This window comes from Eulemur rufifrons, chromosome 29 (assembly GCF_041146395.1).
Source record: "Eulemur rufifrons isolate Redbay chromosome 29, OSU_ERuf_1, whole genome shotgun sequence".
NCBI classification, from domain to species: domain Eukaryota; kingdom Metazoa; phylum Chordata; class Mammalia; order Primates; family Lemuridae; genus Eulemur; species Eulemur rufifrons.
The window spans coordinates 33,536,294-33,556,665 of record NC_091011.1 but is presented as its reverse complement, the minus strand read 5'-3'; the positions used below and the strand labels follow the sequence as shown (position 1 = coordinate 33,556,665).

Below are 20,372 nucleotides of genomic sequence, written 5' to 3'. Positions count from 1 at the left end.
CTGGAAAAACATGGTTAAATGCTACAAAGTAGGTGCCAAAACCTTCACTGTATGTGTGTTGTGCAGTGAGGGCCTGTTCCGTTCCTGTCAAGGGCAATGCTACCTTCTCTCCTTTCCTACAACACCAGAAATACTTCTTGAATGATATAATCCCCTAATTATATCTCTGGATCCAATGCTGCCGTGATTATTGCTGCTTCATTTTAAAAGATGTATTTATACATTAAATAAACAGGCAAACAGTTGTTTTCATATGACCATCTTACTGAGCAAGTTCTATTTTGTTTAGTCTTTATACTTCCTCCACTTTTTATTTAATCTACTGGTGTTTGATGTTTTTCTTTCTTGCCAATGTGGTATTTCCAGCTGTGCATGGAAATTAATTTTCTATTTGAACAGACAATTCCAGGAAATTATCTATTAAGGTTATAGGAGGCAAAGAAAATGTTGTTTTACATTTTGTGTAAAACAAAAAAATTTCTTGGCATTATGAGGGAGGGGGGAAGGTTGGTTGGTTTAAGAGTTCATGATTGGCAGTTTATTTTTTGTTTTTAACTAATATTATTTAAATAAAATAAATTATGCCATTGGTCACAAAAGTGGTCAATAATAGAAAGTGTGTGGCACTGAAAACTCGTTCTCCAACTGACAAAATAATTCTAAATGGATCTTCCATGGTTTCTGAAACGTTTTTTGGACAGTAAACCTCTTTGTGTGTCTGACTGATTCTGTGGAACCTCAAAACTTAAGGTCTACAGAATCTTATCCATTACCCTAAAGGTGAGGTGTGTTTTGGAATTGAGAATTTACCAGATTGTAAAAATGTATTAGGTTTTAAGGACCACTTAAATCTATATAGTATATTACCTGCCACAATTAATGGGGTCTGGGATGGCTCTGCATCATAAAAAATATTAATATTTCTACAGTGAAGTTCATATACTTTAATCCTCAATGAGTTAAATGAAAACAACAAATAGCCTCATGTCTGTGTAGACCAGTTTTTGCTGCCATATGAGTTTAGATTTGTCGCCAAATGAGTTTTGTTCTTTAGGATCATGAATAAGGAACAAACAAAATTTCACCTCTACTTTAGGGGCTGCCACCTCCCTTGTTTAGAAGGAGCTTGGCTCCATGCTCCAGGCGTGCCTGCTTCTCCTCAGCCCCACTCGATTTATGGACTTGGCATTTTCACTGTTACCGACATTTTTGTTACTCAGCAATTCCTCTGCTGAATTACTCAACAAATCCTCTGCTGAATTTAATTCCTTGTTTTTCAGCGACGTTGTGCCTGAGCTTTGATTCTTTATACTCAATGTTTGCCATTGTGTGTAAATGTTTCGTCATACCTTAGACATACGTATTATGTTCTTCATCGTCTCTATTCCTTTGCACTGGTTGTTCTCAATACTTGAAATGCCTTTTCCTCTCTTCCTCCTGTTAAATTTATCCCCTATCACATCCTTCTACTAGGATAATTTAGTTTCTCCCTTTTTTATATTTTATTACACTTAGAGTTTTGTATCTACCTCTCTTATAGCATACAGTGTATCTCTCCATAATTATTTGAATATTTGTCCATTTCTTCCATCAGACTGTAAGTTTCTTGAGAGTAGTACCTCTTTGTATAGCCATTGCCTTGCACAGTGCCTGGCACATCACATATTCAAAACTTTTTAGCCCAAGATAAAGAGAAAGTGTGTATTCGGAGGTAATGGAGTGAGACTGGAGACCGGAGAAAGAGGGATGTGCAGTAGAAATAAATTAGAGAACCAAGACAGAGTGGTATGAAACAACTGTGGTTTTGTTTAGCTTATGTGCACATGAGGATTAGAAAATTAAAATATTTATATGGTTTTGAGAATTAGGAAAATTTCAAAAAAGGTGAATTCCTAGGACTTTGATTTCTGTCCAAAAATGAGGAGGTTGGATTAAGAATTTTTAGGATTCGTTATAGCTCAAAAATTCTGGAGAAGATATCTATATGCCAAAAATTATTCTAAGCTGCAAAAAATGGCCCTGAGTAAATTCAGAAATAAGTATTATAGCAAATCATCTTCTGAACCTCTTCTTTTGATGTTTTTATTAATTTAATATCAGTCAAAATATTATAATAGATTAAACAAATCAAAGCTTTCATATAATCTTGCCTAGAAGCAGCTTTGGGCTAAACATTTTCTTCCCAAAATATTAAAAGTGTGATTTTAAAAAAATATATCCTTTACAGAGGGTCTAACCCTATTTTATATAGATGTAAATTAATATAGCTATAAAAAAGAAAAAATACAAGCAGCATTTTTCTTTAAATTTAAGCACTATAAAGAAATTTTGGTTTTTGTTGAAATTTTATTCTATTACAAATATTCCAACTCTAAAATCTTCTCAGAATTAATTATCTAATTTAAAACAAAAGGAGGAATCACTGATTCAAATGATCCCATGTTTACCACATTTCATTCAAAATTCTATTGAACCTTTTTATATGTTTCTAGCTATGTGTTAACATCATAGGATCTCACGATATCCATTTTTAACTTATGCAAGAATACTTTCTGTTTTGAATAGCACATTCCTGTAGGCTGTATCAAATGGAAGTTTTGGGAATTTGATCAATATGTGGTGTTTAAATTATAGTCTATGCCCTATAACAATTTTTTTCTAATTGTATAACTTGAAATATGGTGAATTTTCAAAAATAGTTTAGAAAAACTATGAACTCTCTCTTTTTAAAATATACATGTAGGTTGATATAATGTATTTGACATAGAAACTATTGAACATTTGGGGATAGACACTGTAAACTTTAATTCAAAGACATTAAATGACTAGGATTAAAAGTCAGTATTTCTCTATCAAATAGAACTTACTATGCCCCAGGATATGTATTGGGTGTTAGATATTGATTATCATAATTGTCTTCTCACTTTCTGGTAGGCAAGGACACTCTCCTTGGCGATTTTGCCCAGTTCCCATCTACAATGTACAAATTCCACCTGGAAACAATCTTCTGCCTTGAACTACCAAAGTGTTGATAGTACTTTTTGTCATTTACTGTCTCTTATATTTGCTTTAGAGCTCCTTAATTGAGGACAACTAAGAGTTAAGAATTTTCCCAAGGGAATAATGTCATAGCAGTAATCAGATATATACTTTTCAGATATAATTCTTCTATCTACAAAGTAAAATCTAGAAGGGTTATTTATTTCAAATAGAGACACTTTAAAATTATTTATTTGTATTTTCCACAGATCCCAACTTTCTTCATTTCTTGTAAAGTTGAGTAATGTATCCTTGGATTCATTTTATTTTTGTGTATATTTTTATTTAAGGACTTAGCCATTCAGATTGGTCAGATGACCTCTTAGTTCTGTTTGTATTATGTGTAGTTGTGTACATATATAGTTGGATACACAAGGATCTACTTTTACTGTTTGCTCTGCAATCAGATATGTAAGAGATTAAAATAATAAGATCTACATATTCAGAAATGTAAAAAAAGCATGAATAAAACTTTTGTGACAACTTTGCTCCATTTATAAGTCACACTAATGACTGCTTTGCTTCTCAGTAATTTTCCATTTGTAACATTTTATACCTGGATACACAAATGTAATGCAATTGAACAAGAAAACAATTATCTGTCTGGTGGAAATAATGTACTTATCTCATTGAAACAATTGGCTTGTTTAAAAATACACAGAAGTTTTAGTTCTGCTCAGACTGCAGTTACCTGTAATTTGTAATGAATTTCCAGGAAGAATTAAAATCCTCTGATGTAATTAGATCAGCAATTGAATCCACTGGTTGCAAATGATAAATTTCCATGCATAATATGCATAATTCCCCTCTCCTACAAACCTCTATTTGGAGCCATTTTGGATTTGAGAGTTTTTTTTTTTTTTTTAATAATCTATGAGTTTTGGCTGGATCCCTGGAAAACTTCACTCAAAGACTATATCTTCCAGTGAAGGCTTCATGTTGACTTGTGGGTTCTGTGTCAGTGAAATGTGTCAGCACTTTTTTGGCCTGGGTCAAATGTTTCTGGGCATTTTCTGTGGTGTTTGGCCCAGCCTATCTATAGAATCACACTGGGTTCCAGATAAATCCTAAAAGCCATGATTCATCTGCAAGCTAATATAGGACTTTCCTGGGTTTTGGTAGTGGACTAATACCATTGAGCAGTCAGGGGTTCAATATTGTTAATAATATTTCTAAGGACAGATCTATTTTAAAAATAAAACAAAGAGAGACTCCTTTACCTTTAGCCTGGCACTAATTTTTCTTGTATCTGACCTATTCACAAAGGTCAATGTCTTATTTTAATTCCTTGTTATAACTTTTCCCCTCCTCTTAAGTTTCTAAAGCTACTGAAGATCAACAGCATTTTCTTCTTTCTTAAAGTGTGGTGGCTCTTGCTCTTGGCTGACTTCAGTCTTGTGATGTGGTACTGATGTGGGTTTTCATTTTTTACTTTGAAGGTGCTGCCAAAGCTAGTTAATTTTAGTTATAACATCATAGAATGCTGGAGCCTGTAGGTGCCCCAGAAATGGTTTGATACAGCTGCCTTAGTTTACACATAAGGGGAGCCAAGCCCGGTGGCTTAGTTTTTACAAGAAGCTATGTCACTATTAGGCCACAAGGCATGTCTACCTTGCAACAGAGCAGGTCTTTGGAAGCTTATCTAACTGCTTAAAGAGCCACTCCCCATTCTCAGTCTCAGATTTTGTATCTCGAGGTAGTTTTCCTTTTTTTTTTTTTTTTAATGCTTTCTAAATTTAGCTCCCCATACATCATATTAATTTGGGAAACCAGCCAAAAGTTTAGTTTAAATTGAGATTGGTTGGGATCCAAGAGTATTATCTACTACTTCATTCTTCTCATATTCTGAGCCACTAAAAAACAAATATAAGAAAGAGAAAGAGATAAAAATAACAACTTTATTGCAAATAATGTTGGATTTTAGAACAGATAGTGAGCCCAAGGCTGAAGCCAGCTTCTTATGCTTCCCCCAAACCCGAGTGACTTTAGCCACTTATTCATAGAAAAGTGTGGAACTGCAGGTTCCTGGTCCAACCGACATCTGCAGGGCCTGTCCTAAGGGAGGGCTGGCAGACTAGCACCTCTGAGAGACCCCAGGAGCCAAGGGCTCCTGCCCAGGGCTCCTTTCCCAACTCTGGCCAAGTAGAGCAGCCCTGCAACCACCTGTAGGAAGCAGTCTCTTTCAGTAGCTCACCTAGGATGAGTGTCTTTGTGTTTTCTTCTTTTTTTTTTTTTTGCTTTAGCATTCCAATTTTCTACTAGCATTCAGAAATCAATGTCATTTACATTTCTTTTCTCCATGAGATGAATTATTTTCCCATTATCTTACTAAATAGAGTTGAAAAAGCAAAGGTAGTGAAATCAGCCTAGGCAACTGATTATTTACAATAGAGGAAAATAAATAAAGAATTAGGTAGCTGGCAATGAGAGATGGCACTTTGGAAATGTGTTCACAGTACTTCACAGTAATGGAAAACGAAGAACTTCTCTGTTCTGTCTCCACCAGGTCATTCTTCCTCTGACATTTTTAAGAAGAGAAAATTGGGGACTATTTTTACCTATTTACAATCTTTGTTTAAGCTATAGAGCTCTGCCAGCACCCACTATTAAATTTTAATAAATGTCTTCTCAGCCATATATAGACAGATTCAAATGATCCTATTTTGCTTATTTTGCTTTTGTTTTCCTGTGGTCTTGAATTAAGTAAAATTTCAGATCACAGAACTCTCTTGGCATTTTTAGTTAGAAACTACCTATGTAGGTAGGTTTCTACTAGGTTTCTCTATTTTTTTTTCAGATATTTTTTCAATGACTATCTTGTTTCTTTACCTTCTACGTTGCCATTCTTCAAGATATTTACCTATGAGAGCCCAGAGAATATTTAACAGTTAATCAGTTAATCCCCCTTAGGATTTCTTGCTTTGTGGAGCATGTTGCACCTGTGTGCAGACACTTGTACTTAATTCAGAGATCAATTAAAAGTAATGTAAAATTCCCATGTTCTCAGTACTTATACCTTCTCCTCCACTGTTCTTATGCTTGCTAGACTTCATTTCCTCTTGGTAGGTTGAAGACCATTTAAATTAAAAGATACTGTATTGCAGACTAGCGGATTTAAGATTTTATGTGTTAAGATTTAAGATGTTCCAGTGCCATTGGTTGAGTTGAAAGTATTTTCATTACGATGAATTGTTTCTGCAGAAGTGGTTTAACTGACTCCTCTTGAATCACCATAATGCTTTTGGTTAGTGGGCATGTAAGTGTCTATCACAGTGGAAACCCAGAGATGGCCCACAGGAAATAGCATAGAAGTTGTCACAGTACACCTGGGATAATGCCCAGAGTGTAGAGGAGGATATGGGCTCTGGAGCCATTTACCTGGGTGGAAACTCAGTTCCAACAATGACTTTCTTAATCTCTGTTTCATTGTGCCTGTCTGCACAACGGGCATACTTATTAAGATATCGGCCTCAAAAATTCTTGTGAGGATTAAATGAATGAATACATGTAAAGCACTTTAGAACAGTGTCTGAAACATTACATGTGCTTTATAAATGTTAGCCAATAAACAGTCCTCACATTTTTAATTGGGTGAATGGATCAAGGTTCCTCTGTATGTTCAAGTGTTTTTCTTAGGCACTATTATCTAGGAGAATTGGATGAAAAGGTATTATCTGATGTGTTCCTGGCTTGTATATTTAAAGGTGAACTGTATATCACAAGACTACAAGTCTTAATTTTGCATAATTTAAATATTCATAAATTACCTGGGCTCTCTGGTAGTCGGTGTGAAATATGGGGATTTCAGGCAATTTATTTCCCACTGCCAAACTGTATATATTGTCTTGATAACTGGCACTGATTTTGGCACTAAATTTATTTTGTTGAGTACTCACAATTGTTTCGATTAGAACAGAAATATTGAGGAAGAAATATTCCAGCTATTGACAGATCTTGACTATCATAAAATGGTTGGATATTTTGGAGGAATGTAGGATAATTTAATACCTAGGGGCATAACATCCCAAGTAGAAAATTTCATAATATAATGTGTTTGTATGTATGTGGTGTATGTGGGTAGGCCAATTTCATCATGGGAGGAATACTAAAGGAAGAGTTTTAGGGGAAACTAAAAGTTTTAGTTTGGTTTATATAATAATTAACTTGGCTACATAAATACCAGGAAAATAATTAGAATAACAGATTATATTGAATGCCTAAAGAAATATGTTTGACAACTTTTACTTTTCTTTCCTCCCACACACCACTTCCTAGTTTGTTTCTGGCACATCAGATGTGTCTCAACACAGTGGCTGATCCTGGTAGAGTTGTGCTAATACCTGTGATTGTGGCGTAACAAATTTTCACATTTTGGTTACATTTAATGAAATAAAAGTTTAAGGAGCACTGTGTTTTTGCAGATAATGTTATACAGATATGGGAGAAGCTTGCCTTTTCTCCAAACCTATCCATCAGTTTTTTTTAAGCTAATGTTAAAGCTTGTGTCCAAATGGTGAATGTAAACAAGCAAAAGCTGATTGTACCCTCCCTGCTTTTCTTAGTTAGACTCGAATGGGCTACAATGGGCAGAGGAATGAAGAAGGAGGATTGGTGGAGGAAAGAGGAAAAAAAAATTAGTGGTAGGGAAAGATTTTTAAAACAATATTCCTTTTTCTGTTTTCTAGCTTCTTGAATGGACTAATTAATTTGCTGTTTTTAGCTTAGAACTAGCTTTAATTTTTGATCTCCATGGAGAAAATGCTTTTTGTAGGCCTTCTTGTTTTGTCTTTCATAAATTTACTGTGCTAATTCTCTCATTCATTTTTAGCCTCTTCTCAATTTAAATGCCAGAGCAAGTACCACATTCCAGAAATGATAATTTCTCTCAAAGGAATTAGTTTTGTTTTTAGCTCTGGTCTCTTCCATGATCCTTCTGTGTGTCTCTAATTTTGAACATCTACCAATAATAATTCATGCATTAATAACTAACAGTTTTTAATTGGCGAATAAACAGTGTTATGATCAGAAAGGAACTGTGCCTCAGCATACCAACTTGTGCAATTTGTCTGTTTCCTTTAATTTTCAGATCACATTCAGCTTCAATTTATATTGTCCTTTACATGTATTATACTTTAAAATGACTTTATGATATTCCTTTAGGAGTGGTTGTTTGATAATCTGTAGTTTACTTAATCATTCCTATGGTGTTACTGACTTAGATTTATAATGTTTTGCTATTATAACTTATATCACCACAAAACATTTATTTGAATCTGCCCTCTTTTTTTTTTGGATTTATTTACTCAGTTTAGAATTTCTGACCTAATAGTATTAGGTTAAAGGTTTTGCATATTTTTCTGGGTCAAAGGATGTGCTTTTTAAAAAATGGCCTTTGAAGTGCTTTGTCAAATTGCTTTCTAATGTAAATTGGCAATAATAATGTGTGAGTTTATCATTGTCACTTTTTTGAGAACCTGGACAGTGATGAATATTGCTTTTTTAGAATTTTTTTAATTCAATAAATGTAAAATGGTACTTCACTGTTGTTTTAACTTGTGTTGTTTTGATGAATAAAATGCTTGAGTGTTCTTTTTTATTTATGTGTGCTTAATAATTTAATTTTCTCTTGTGCATGTCATGTTATTGACTTATTTATCCTCTAGATTTGATGTCTTTCTATCAGATTGGTTATCTCCTCTATGTAACATAGAAATTAACCTCTTATCTCTTGTATGTGATAAATGTATTTCTGGATTATGGTGTTTTTTTCATTTTACGACTATTGCTTTTCTTAGTATTAAAGATTAAATTGCTACAAAATTTACATAATTTTATTTCTTTTTTTTTTTTTTTTTTTTTGAGACAGAGTCTCACTCTGTTGCCCAGGCTAGAGTGAGTGCCGTGGCGTTAGCCTAGCTCACAGCAACCTCAAACTCCTGAGCTCAAGCGATCCTCCTGTCTCAGCCTCCCGAGTAGCTGGGACTACAGGCATGCACCACCATGCCCGGCTAATTTTTTCTATATATATATTTTTAGCTGTCCATATAATTTCTTTCTATTTTTAGTAGAGATGGGGTCTCGCTCTTGCTCAGGCTGGTCTCGAACTCCTGAGCTCAAACGATCCGCCCACCTCGGCCTCCCAGAGAGCTAGAATTACAGGCGTGAGCCACCGCGCCCGGCCAATTTTATTTCTTTTATTGACTCAAGGTTTAGAAAGTTGTCATTCTATAAAAAACACTCAATTCTATTTTATGCTAATTTTTATGAGCTAATTACATATTTCTGTATTGTCTACACATCTACATACACACACAGAGATGGAGAGAGTATTACTATAATTATAATGTATGGTATAAATTTTGATCCATTTTTTCTCAGATTATTAACTAGTTATGTCAGTATCATTTATTATATATCTTTCTTTCTCCTCATCCCCAGTTATTTTCAATTTCCTTTTTATCATGTTATTACATTCTTACATAAATTAGATATTTTACTGGACTTTATTTTCTTATTCACTGATCTACTTCAAATTAGATATAGAAAGTACACTATTTAAATTATTAATGTTTTATAATATGCTTTAAAATATACTATGGTCAAGTCCTCTTTTCAAAATATACTGAGCTTCTATTATGTGAAGGAAAAAGTGTGAATATGGAATTTACAATTACCCAGTTTCCCCATTCCTGGTAATCAAAGTCTTGCTGGAAAACAGACATGTAAAAATGTAATTATACTATAATGCTATAAAACCATAAAGGAGAGGTGAACAAAGAACTGTGATTGTACAAGGGAGATAGTATATTTTCTTCTGTTTATTTTTCTGTAATATATTTTCTAGTTCTAATGAAGTTCTATTATAATTTTAATTGCTCATTTATTATATCTACACAATAACTTGAAAACATTTGATTTCTTTTTATTATGTAATTTTTTCACTGAGGATTATTGTATGTCATCTTTTTTATTTCCCAGTTCAGTTCCGTAGTTTTATTTAATGTGAAATGCTTATTAGAAAATTTCCAAGTTAAACGTGTGCATGTTATGAATATTATTTGTGAAATCTATAAGTAATTCTATATTTGCCTTATTTCTTTTTAAAAAGCCTTTATTTTGGGTTTAACATTCACAGGGAAAGTTAGAGCACTTTATCTTTCTTTTTTGAGAGTAGGGGCTCAAACATTCATCGGCAATACCTTTGGGATTTGATAAGATTTACTGCACATAGACACATGTAGACGTGTCATTGAGGTTATTTTTTGAATAGTAATTTTTTAATAGTTACAATTTTTAATAGTTAATTTTTGAAACCAGTGATAGGCCAGTGGGGAATTTGTGTGCCAAGAAAGCCATAGTTTTATGAAAACCTGATTGGAATTATGGAAAACAATCTGTGTTTTATAGTTATGGAAACCTGTGACTGATCATTTTTGGCATGTGAATTACAGTTTCTATCATTGCAGCTGTTAATTGGTGACAAGAAGGGGATAAAAGATGTTAAGGGGATAAAAGTTTTGGCAAATAAAACTTAAATACACATCAGCTAATAATCATTGCTGGAATTCTGCTCATATCAGTTGTATAAACCTGACTTTTTAAATGCAGAATAAAATTTATTCCATTATTTCAGCTTTCTAAACTATGTTTATTTAGAAGTATTTCTGCATTTACAGATGAGGTCAGGAGTAAGTAGGACCTCAGTGATGTAAATAAACAAATCCCAGTGGAAGATTGTCTTTGACTTTCTCTTTTGTGTAATTCTTTTTATGTACAAAAACACCTCTTTTGGCTAGGATCTCATTATAAATAAGAAAGGGTGGAGTGTGTCGGCGGGGGGTGGGGGGGGGTGAATATTCCCAGAGAAACTCCTTAAATTTCAGCCTTTCAATTACTTGAATATTTTTGTGGTTATGGGAGATGAAAGAATAATGAGGAGATATTGTTTCCCATGTGAATCATAAAAAATAATATGAGTATTCACAAGGCCATTGACTTAAATAGATGGATGACCTTTAAAAAATTCTGTTTTGAGAGGTACACAGCATTTTTGGGGGACATGCTGAAATTGTTTTTGGTAGTAAGTTCAAGTGTAGGAAGGGGGAGTGGCAGCAACTTGATAATAAATTTAGTCCAAGTGTTTATCTTATTTAATTTATGCATGCCTCATTCAAAAAATGATTTGAGATATCTTCTAAGAACATATTCAACTTAATAATGAGGACATGTATATAGAAGAAAAGGTACATTATCAGGAAAAATATAAATAAGTAGGAAGTCTTAACTAGGAACAAGAAAATAAATTTTCTTTAAGGGTTTACATTATTTTAGGTTTTGCTTTGATTCATTGTTTATTCTAACCTTGAGCTTTCTAGCAGCCAAAACAAATAGAGTACTATGGCATAGACAGATTGATGGAGAGAGATAGATGCCGTGTCTCCTGCTACAGTCACACGAATAAACACACACACACACTTGTCTTATTTATTATTAGATCTTTATGGTATTTTTAAAAAAGAACATTGCATTCATGTTTCTCAGGAGCAGCACAGCACTGTGAATCTCTAATTTCTAAAATAAATTTCTCACACAGACCTTCAGACCTTTCCAGAGCATGTACCAAGTGATGTGCTTAAAAGTACTGTTAAATGATTTACTTTGAAAGAACTGGCTTATCTGTGGGTGATTTGAGATCAACCTATTCAGTGCCTAATTTAAGAGTGGAGGGATAAAAAATGTTTGGGAGAGGAGCAAACATGATGTTAGACAAGTACTGAATCCTGTTTGAGAGACAACTTCAAATCACCCAGGGGGGAGTGCAGTGGTGCAATGATAGCTCACTGCAGCCTTGAACTCCTGAGCTCAAGTGATCCTCCCACCCTAGCCTCCCAAATAGTTGGAATTACAGGTACCAGCCACTGTGCCCAGCCAAATGTTTCTTATTAGTTGCCCAGATCACCACCTTGCACATTTTTTATCTCAACATCGACCTTCGTCTTCTACCCTAACATCACCTGCAGCAAACCAAAACAAAAATAACTCCTTCCATCTGAAACCAGTTTTAACTTGTGGGGTGGACCTAGTCATTTGTAATGCAAAATGTCTTAGAGTTCTAAATTGTAAACAATGCCATCATTGATAGGCTGGAGTATAGGAAGAAAATATAAAGAAAAAAATTAATCTAGCTGTCAATGAGAAAGGAAACCAAGCTAAATAATAAAGATTAAATTAGCATGAGGAAAATGAAAAACAATGAGAACCCTGAAGACACCATATAAATTATGTAGCTTCTAAGTCTGAGTAAGAGTCTTGAAATGATATTGAGTCAGAAAAAGACCCCTGCCTTACTCAGATATGCACTTTCTGCATTTTGTTATTATTATATACAACTTAATTGTCCTTCAGTTAAGTCCTAATCCATTGAGTAAACAAAAGTAACTGTCAACATACCTTATTTAGCAGCTTTTCCTTTTTTTAAATTCTATTTTGTTTATTTATTGTGTCATTTCCAAGCTCCTTTAGTCCTTTTGGTCTGTTATTCCCATAAACTATTGTAAGTGTGGACATTTTGGTGGAAAGGGCTAGCTAGTGACTTTCCTGGTTTTGTGACCTTTTACTTTATGATTCAACAAAACTTTATTGATCAACTGCTTACTTAACAGGCACTATGCTAAGAGATTGTTCATATCTATCACACATTATTTTCCGTAATAAACCCATGAGGTAGGTACTTTATGGTTCCCATTGATTATAGGAGAATGATAAGCCACTGTCAGAGACTAGCTTAGGGTCACATTGCTAATAAGTGCTAAATTTTGGCTCAAACCCAAGTCTTTGCCCTTGAAGCCAGTGCCCTTTCCACAGCCATGTCTCTTGCTAAGCACTTCTGAATTTTACATTAGATACACTCTGCTCTTTGTTTATTAATTACTCTTGTGTGAAATGTAATCTTCTATTAAATCTAAGACTGCTATTGTTGTCTGGGCCAAATTGTGGAAATGAATCATTGAGATGCAAATCTAATTGTTATTGACTGTACAACAGTTTTGAGAAGAGTTAGATCAAATTTCCCTTTGTTCGAATCAGAGTGGTTGGAGCTTAATAAAAAGAAGGAATATCTCTTTAACGGAAAAAGAGCTTGTAATTTTTGTAAACACTGATATTAATGTTCTTTTTGACTGCTAAGGACAACTACAAACAATGTATACTGTAAACTGTTTTCCTGATATAGTAAGGAAAGTGAGGCACATAGTAGGAATTCTTAAAATTGTATTCATGTTCATCAGGCGTTTGTTGGGCACCTAGTATAATCCAGATACTCCTCTGTATTCCCTGATACAACCTTAAATAAGTAAGACGTAGATCTGGCTCTCAAGATATTTATAGTCTAATGGAGAAACTTTGAATTTATAATGAGAGTGAGAATTTTCAAAAATTCAAATTCAATAAATTGCTTACTAGAATCATCAGCTTTGGACATTTATCACTTTTCTAATGAACATAAATTCTAGTTAAGAGGGTTTTCTATTTCAGATAATGTAGGGTAAATAAGCTTGTACCATAATTTTAAACCTTTCTCAACTATAACCCACATTTTACCTTTAGAACTAAAGGATGTTGAAAGATTTCATTATAATGTAATTGAGTCACTTACCAGGACTATTTTAAAACCAGTTACTTCCTTTTCTTTCTTTGCACACTGTGACACATAGACTTCCAGAATCAGAGAAGTATTGTTTTTGTTTGTAGGGAGTTTGCTATTATGTATTATGTGGAACCAAAACCAAGTTAATATAGCTAGTATTTTTCAGCTTAAGGTCGTATATTAAATTGAAATTCTCTTTTTTCCCTCTTCTAAATTTGAGCATGAAGTAGTTTCCTATGTTATAAAATGACAGTTTTTATTTCTTTATAATGAAGTGATCCCTTTTATTTATAGCCAAGTTCATCATTTTAACACTTAATCCTCCATGACATTCTGGAGGAGAGGAAAGTTGGCAACCATTCATTATTATCTGTTTTTACCATCAGAAGGTATTTATTTGTAAGAGGAGCATGGCAATGACGTCAAGGATAGGAATGAGATACTCCCTGACATATTCATACAGGACAGCCTTTCTTTTGGATGGTGAATATGACCATAATTACTTAAAATGCATGCAAATAGTTACTAGTCAAGATGTGCAAAGTCCCCTGGAAATTCAAAAGCATGTAATTATAGCTGTGAAATGAGATCACCTAATAATAAAAGAAGAAAACATCAGTCTTGGACTAGTGATTCAGGAATCTCATCAGTGATCATCTATGCAATAGGATTGCATCTGTGTTTGAAAGCAGCTTTACAAAGCTCTTGTTGAGCTGTGCTTCAGCACCTTTGTGCTTGTGTGAAGATCTAGTCCTCAGAGAAGCCCACTAACTCACAATCTCAACATGAAAATCTGAGAGCTTTAAAAAAATTAGATTTTCAGGCCCTTATGGTATATCTTGAATATAAATATAGCACATAGTAGGTGAGTTTCTGGTGGTGTTTGTTTTGAGCCTGAGAGTGCTGTGATATATTGAGGGAAGTCCAAAGGCAAGGATATCTGAATTGGTTTGACTTTTGTCCTTGCATGTGAAAATGATGAACTTCTATGGAAGTGCTGATGAACACACGATTTCCTTCTGAAACAGTCATAGTACAGTATTCTATGGCTGTTATTTGACTTGGTCCTTATGACAAAATTACATAGACATTCACTGCTGTCTATTTAATTGATGATGAATGAGAAGAAAACTTTAATCTGGAGAGAACTGGGTATATTGCATATTCCACATCTGTGCCTTGATAGAATGACTCCTGTGGTCATGCATTCAGCAAACATTTTTGAGTGCTGGTGAGTGTGTTAAGCTATGAGGATGCAAAAATGTGCAGTGGCCATTGTGGTTATTTCTGTTGTGGTGATCACAGAGTGTTGTGGGAGTAAATAATGGGATAGGGGGTGAGGAAAGGCTCCTGTGAGGATGTTTAGCTGAGAAGGAAGAGTGAGAATGAGACTTGGAAAGATGTGAGGAATTTTGGAGGGAAGGGGAGAGTGGGAGTTTGAGGGACAAAAGGCCACTGTGGTGGAGTGAGCAAAGGATAAGTTTCAGGATTCTTTTGGGAGAGAATTCTTTAGTCACCTCCAGCCTGAGCAAGAGTGAGACTCCGTCTCTACAAAAAAAGTAGGAAAATGAGCTGGGTGTAGTGGTGCGCTTCTGTAGTCCCAGCTACTTGGGCCCAGGAGTTTGAGGTTGCAGTGAGCTATGATGACGCCACTGCACTCTATCTTGCCTCGGCAGCAGAGTGAGACCCAAGACTCTGTCTCAAAAAAAAAAAAAAAAAAAATCTTTAGTTACTACAAGTTTGAGTTGTTCACTGAGCTCAATGATTCACTGACTGTGGTTCTTTGGGTAGAGGGCTATAAAAATTAGAATATCCATATCTTTTTAGCAATCTAAATATTTTCTGCATGCTTCTATGTAGCACCCAAGTCAGACTTCATCCCGATTTGATGATTAGGATGATGGTGCACAGGATGGTAAATAATACAACTATGGAGATTTAAATTAGAAGAAAAAATTCTTTATTATTCATCATCTTTATTATTATAAGATTTATTAGTATTCAGTTCTAGAATGTTCTAATATGCTGCTTCCATCGAAATTTATGATTACCTCTTTATATAATATTATTACATTTTCTTATGATAAAATGAATTTTTAAAATTCATTATTAACCCTGACAATGGTGAGACAGTATAATCTTATGGTTAATAACTCAGGCTCTACAGCCAGAAGATATGGGTGTGAATCTTGGTTGTATCATTCACTGATTATTTACATTGACCACGTTATTTAGCCAATCTAAACCTTTGTTTCCTCATCTGTAAAATGGGATAACAATTGTACCGACCTTCTAGAATAGGAAAGAAAATTTAGTTAAGTTTCTGGTTAAGATATCTTCCCTTGATGATTTCATAAGATGGAGAAAGCATCTTTTTCTCCCTTGGGATACTAAAACAGCCAAAGAAGAGGTATGTTCTAAAAAACAGATTTCAGACTGTCATATACAACTTACAGTACAGCCAGAGACCAAACCAGAGTGTTACATAAACCTTTTCCTAATCGAAGGTGGTTGTTCTTTTATTAATGTAAATGCCCCGTGTCTTGGGTGTGTGAGCCCTAAAAATACACTTTCAGGGGTAAAAATAGATCTCTGGGAGTTCTGAGATGCTGCTTAATCAGAACCAGCTGCAAGCTGTCTAGAAAATGCAAGTTATATGAGCCAGATGGCTTTTGCCCTTTTTGCTTTAGACAGCATGTAATTTGGATAACTGCAGCTACAGTAATACATTTTGCCAGTCACACTGTTTGATAAACATATTTGTTGAGAACAGCCACTTCCAATTAGAGACTCAGTATAATGTTAATTTATTTTAATAAATTTTCCATCTGAGTCACGACAAAGAATACTTCTAGCGTGTTACAGAAAGATCTGTTCACAGGACAGAGTACTGTTTAAGAGTTACTGTATGCCAGTGGTTAATGTTTACATTTGGCATTTAGAGAATGATAAGCAGTAATCATGACCTATTCTCCATTTTTCTCCCTAAAATGTAGTCTATGTATGAGGGACTAGAATTTTCCATATTTATAATTCTGTTTACTTTACCTGTAGAGAGATGCTTTGGCTAATTTTTAACTTTCTTCTACACATATCTAATTACTGTAAAGCCTGACAGTAGTTACTGGATAATAATTGTCTGTTTACAGACAATTATTAATGTGGTCGCTCTGGGGATTTTACTATCATGACCATATTCTTTCAGAAGGAATTTTCTCTATGAGCCTGATGTAATCATGACTGATTTTCATCAGCTGAGGACTGCAAACATAGTTACTGATATTGGCTGAATTCTAATTTTACCAAACTCTCTATTCAGATAAAACAGCAAAGATAAATGTGTAAGTTATTCACACTGTAAGACCTAAACTAGGCTATAGCCTGCTTTTAAGAGATGCGAAACTAGCAATTCTTCCATTTTCACTGTTGACACCACTTCTTGGAAAAGCATTTTTAAGCCCTGGTCTCCAATTACATGCAATAAAGTATTCTGCAATTTATTTCTCGAGACATCTACCAGGCAGCATGTAACAGATTGCTAAGTACATTTGAAGGATCTCTTGTGTCATAATTTTTCCATAGTTCCAAGCCTTCCATCTTTGTAAATTAAGTAATCTATCAGCAGTTGTTTTTTTTTTTCCTCATCCAGTTTAAAGAGGAGAGGGTATTTCATCTCCAGGATAAGTGATATCAGAAGATAAACATCATTATAATAATAGCTACAGGGTTATTTACTCTTACTGTAGTGCCAGGAACTGTGCTAATCACTTGATACATTATTTGCATCCAAGCCTCACAACATAACATTACAAGGTGTGTATTTTTATTCTGTGTTACAGATAAAGATGCAGTGGCCTTGGAGTATAATTATTCAACATCATACAAAAAGTATCAGAACCAGGATTAGAAGCTACTGTTGTATTAATGATGTATCTGACTCAGGATCTTTATTCCACCCATTAATCTATGAAAATTGGTATTTGACCTAATGGGGGATGTTTTTTCAGAGGCAAATATATGGCTCTGTCCACCCTTGTATGCTTCAAGGAATTTTCAATGTTGCTTCTCAGAATTTATTTTAAGCTCAGATTAATGCGTGAAAGGGTCTGATCTCACAACCCACGTCATTAGATACATTATAACTCATGTGATTTAAAAGTAATTCATGTCACTGTGGAAAATCTCATTCTGGTGCTTTCCCAATATGTGGTTAAGAATTACACTGATGAATAGTACTTGGAGAAACTAGTAAACACTTGTCTGATATGCAACAGCATAGGAAACCAATGTGTACAAAGTTTACCAAAGCTAAATCCTACTCTTAACACCTTTATGTATCACAATAAGATAAGGAAATCCATTAGTGAATGCAGCAGGTCATATCTGCACATTGTGTCACAGGCAGCAGGAAATAAAGCAAAGCATTATTTATAAAGACTTCTTTAGTGTGATTCTGTCTACCCAAGACAAACTGATGGCTCATGGAAAAGATTTTATTATTTCTATTTTGGGAGAGAATACTGTTAGTATTCATATAGAACCATAAAATGCTACTTCGTGAAAGATAATGTAAAATAATAGAAAAGTACATAGTACTTATGTACTGTGGTTAAATAGTGGGCTTATGCTGTTTGTTAGTGAAAGAGTTGATATTATTTGTTGTTTCCTGGAAAGGAAAGGGAGAAATGAACAGAAAGGGTTACTTTCTAATAAGTGGATTATTCTACTCTACCCTATTCTGCTAGACAATATTATATTTAAACAATTACGTAACCTCATTTTTCATATTTCCCCCAGTTGTACTCAATTAAGATCCAGATTTGAATATGAAATCTGATATCTGCTTGGGCCAGTTAAAAAAAGTATTTTAGTATTATTAGATGAGAGACATTATAGATGGCCTAGGGAGAATCTCAGTCCTTTCTTTATGTGGAGAGATCTATGTTGGAATGAGCCAACAAGGCTTATGCAGTCAATAAATATATATCAGTATTCTATTAAATATTAATGCATGAGGTCCTGTAGTCAGTGTTCTAGGAAGAAAATGATACATGAATGATGATCTCTGCCAAATTTATCTGTGTTTATGCTCACATGGGTGCATTGTTCCTTTTCTATTGTATGAAGTTTTAGTAACTTAATATAATAATTAGTTTGCTTTTCTTAAATAATTATTTAACAAAGAAATGTTGAACATCCAAAGAGGTGACTGTGTCCTTGTCCTCAAAGAACTTTTGGCACTTGGCACCAAAAGGAGGCATTGCTTTTATGTGACTTAAAATGTGGTCCCAGAATAGTGTGGCATTTGGAGGTTAGTGACTCAAGAGAAAATAGGATAAGTGAAGGGAAATTTTTATTTTCTTTATCCCATGGGGGACTTTCTTGCCTTGGTCTTCCTGAAGAGATGACAAGTATTGGGCTAAAAATGTTTGTTATATACCCTTGGGCTCCATTGGCATATTCCAAGCTGTTATTGTCAATCATATAAATACATATTTAGACAATTTCTGAAACACTTCTTGTTCCTTGAGAAGAGAGAAGTCACTCATCTGGTATATCATATTAATATGTACGATGGCTTTTTAGAGTTGTGTCATTTCTTCACTGTGTCTTCTCTTGCTCTGTACCTCTTCAAATGCCCCCTCTTTCTTTTTTTTTCAATAAATACCATAATTTTATTTCTAGTTGTGTACAGTAAGAGGTGTTTGTGTGAGAGAGAGAGAGAGAGAAAGGGAGAGAGGGAGAAGTAGAGAGAGAGAGAGAGAGAGAAGAGAGACTGGTTAGTTGGTTGGTTGTGACTGGGGCTTTTTCCAGAATTTTTTCCAACGGTTCTTGTTGGCATATTGTAGAGTTTAACAAAATCTCATTACTTTTCATGGATTTCACTTAAATTTTTTTAGATAAGTAGCAATATTATATGTACATATAATCTGCCATTTCAATATTTTTAAATTTTAGACTTTTTTCTATTGTGTTGGTAAGAATGTCACAATTTCATCCTAATGTTAGTGAAGGGCATCTGTACATCTGACTGTGTTGCAAACTACTCTGGTAAATGTTTAATAAGGTGCTGACTGTAAGTTGAAGATAGTGAGCCTTTGTTATATTACTATGTTATTAAACTGTCTTGGTTTACTGGTTTATGGATATGTATCCAGATGACTATATGGTTTTTAGGGGGAAAAGGTTGGTTTTGTTTTAATTGATTTTGACCTATTGACCTCATACCTTTAGTAGATTGCCCAATATTAAATCATTCTGGGATTTCTGAAATAAACTCAATTGGACATGTTTTATTATTATTTTAGTATGCTCTTGGGTTTGGCATGTACTTCCTCTACCATGTTTGCCTTTCTATTCATGTGATACTGAGCTGAGATTTTCTGTTCTGTTGGCTAAGTTTCAGCTTTTAGTGTCAGAATTACTAGTCCCGTCACTTGTGATTATACAAGTTGCACGTTGCCACCTACAATATTGTAATATGTGTAGTTATTTCTACAGTTTTACAGAGAAGGGCAATAAAGTCTCTTGAGGAAGGGACTTTTATTTACCACAACAACTTACCATATCGAAAACAGATTTTTTAAAAAACATTTCCATGTTTTTCTATTCCCTTAATGTTTAAAAGAATCCACACATAACATTAGAGTTTATTTGGCAATAGTTGTTTACTTCAGTTTCTTCTAGA

The 20,372-nt window shown here is 34.2% G+C and overlaps 1 protein-coding gene and 1 non-coding gene across 6 annotated transcripts in view; one reads left to right on the top strand and one right to left on the bottom strand.

Annotated features, from left to right (window-relative positions):
• HDAC9 (histone deacetylase 9) overlaps window positions 1-20,372 on the top strand; it is an 830,046-nt gene that overhangs the window by 89,179 nt on the left and 720,495 nt on the right. The gene's annotated exons all lie outside the window — the stretch shown is intronic.
• On the bottom strand, window positions 3-125 carry LOC138377740 (U6atac minor spliceosomal RNA). The gene has a single exon (XR_011231892.1). It is a non-coding gene; the product is annotated as a U6atac minor spliceosomal RNA (small nuclear RNA).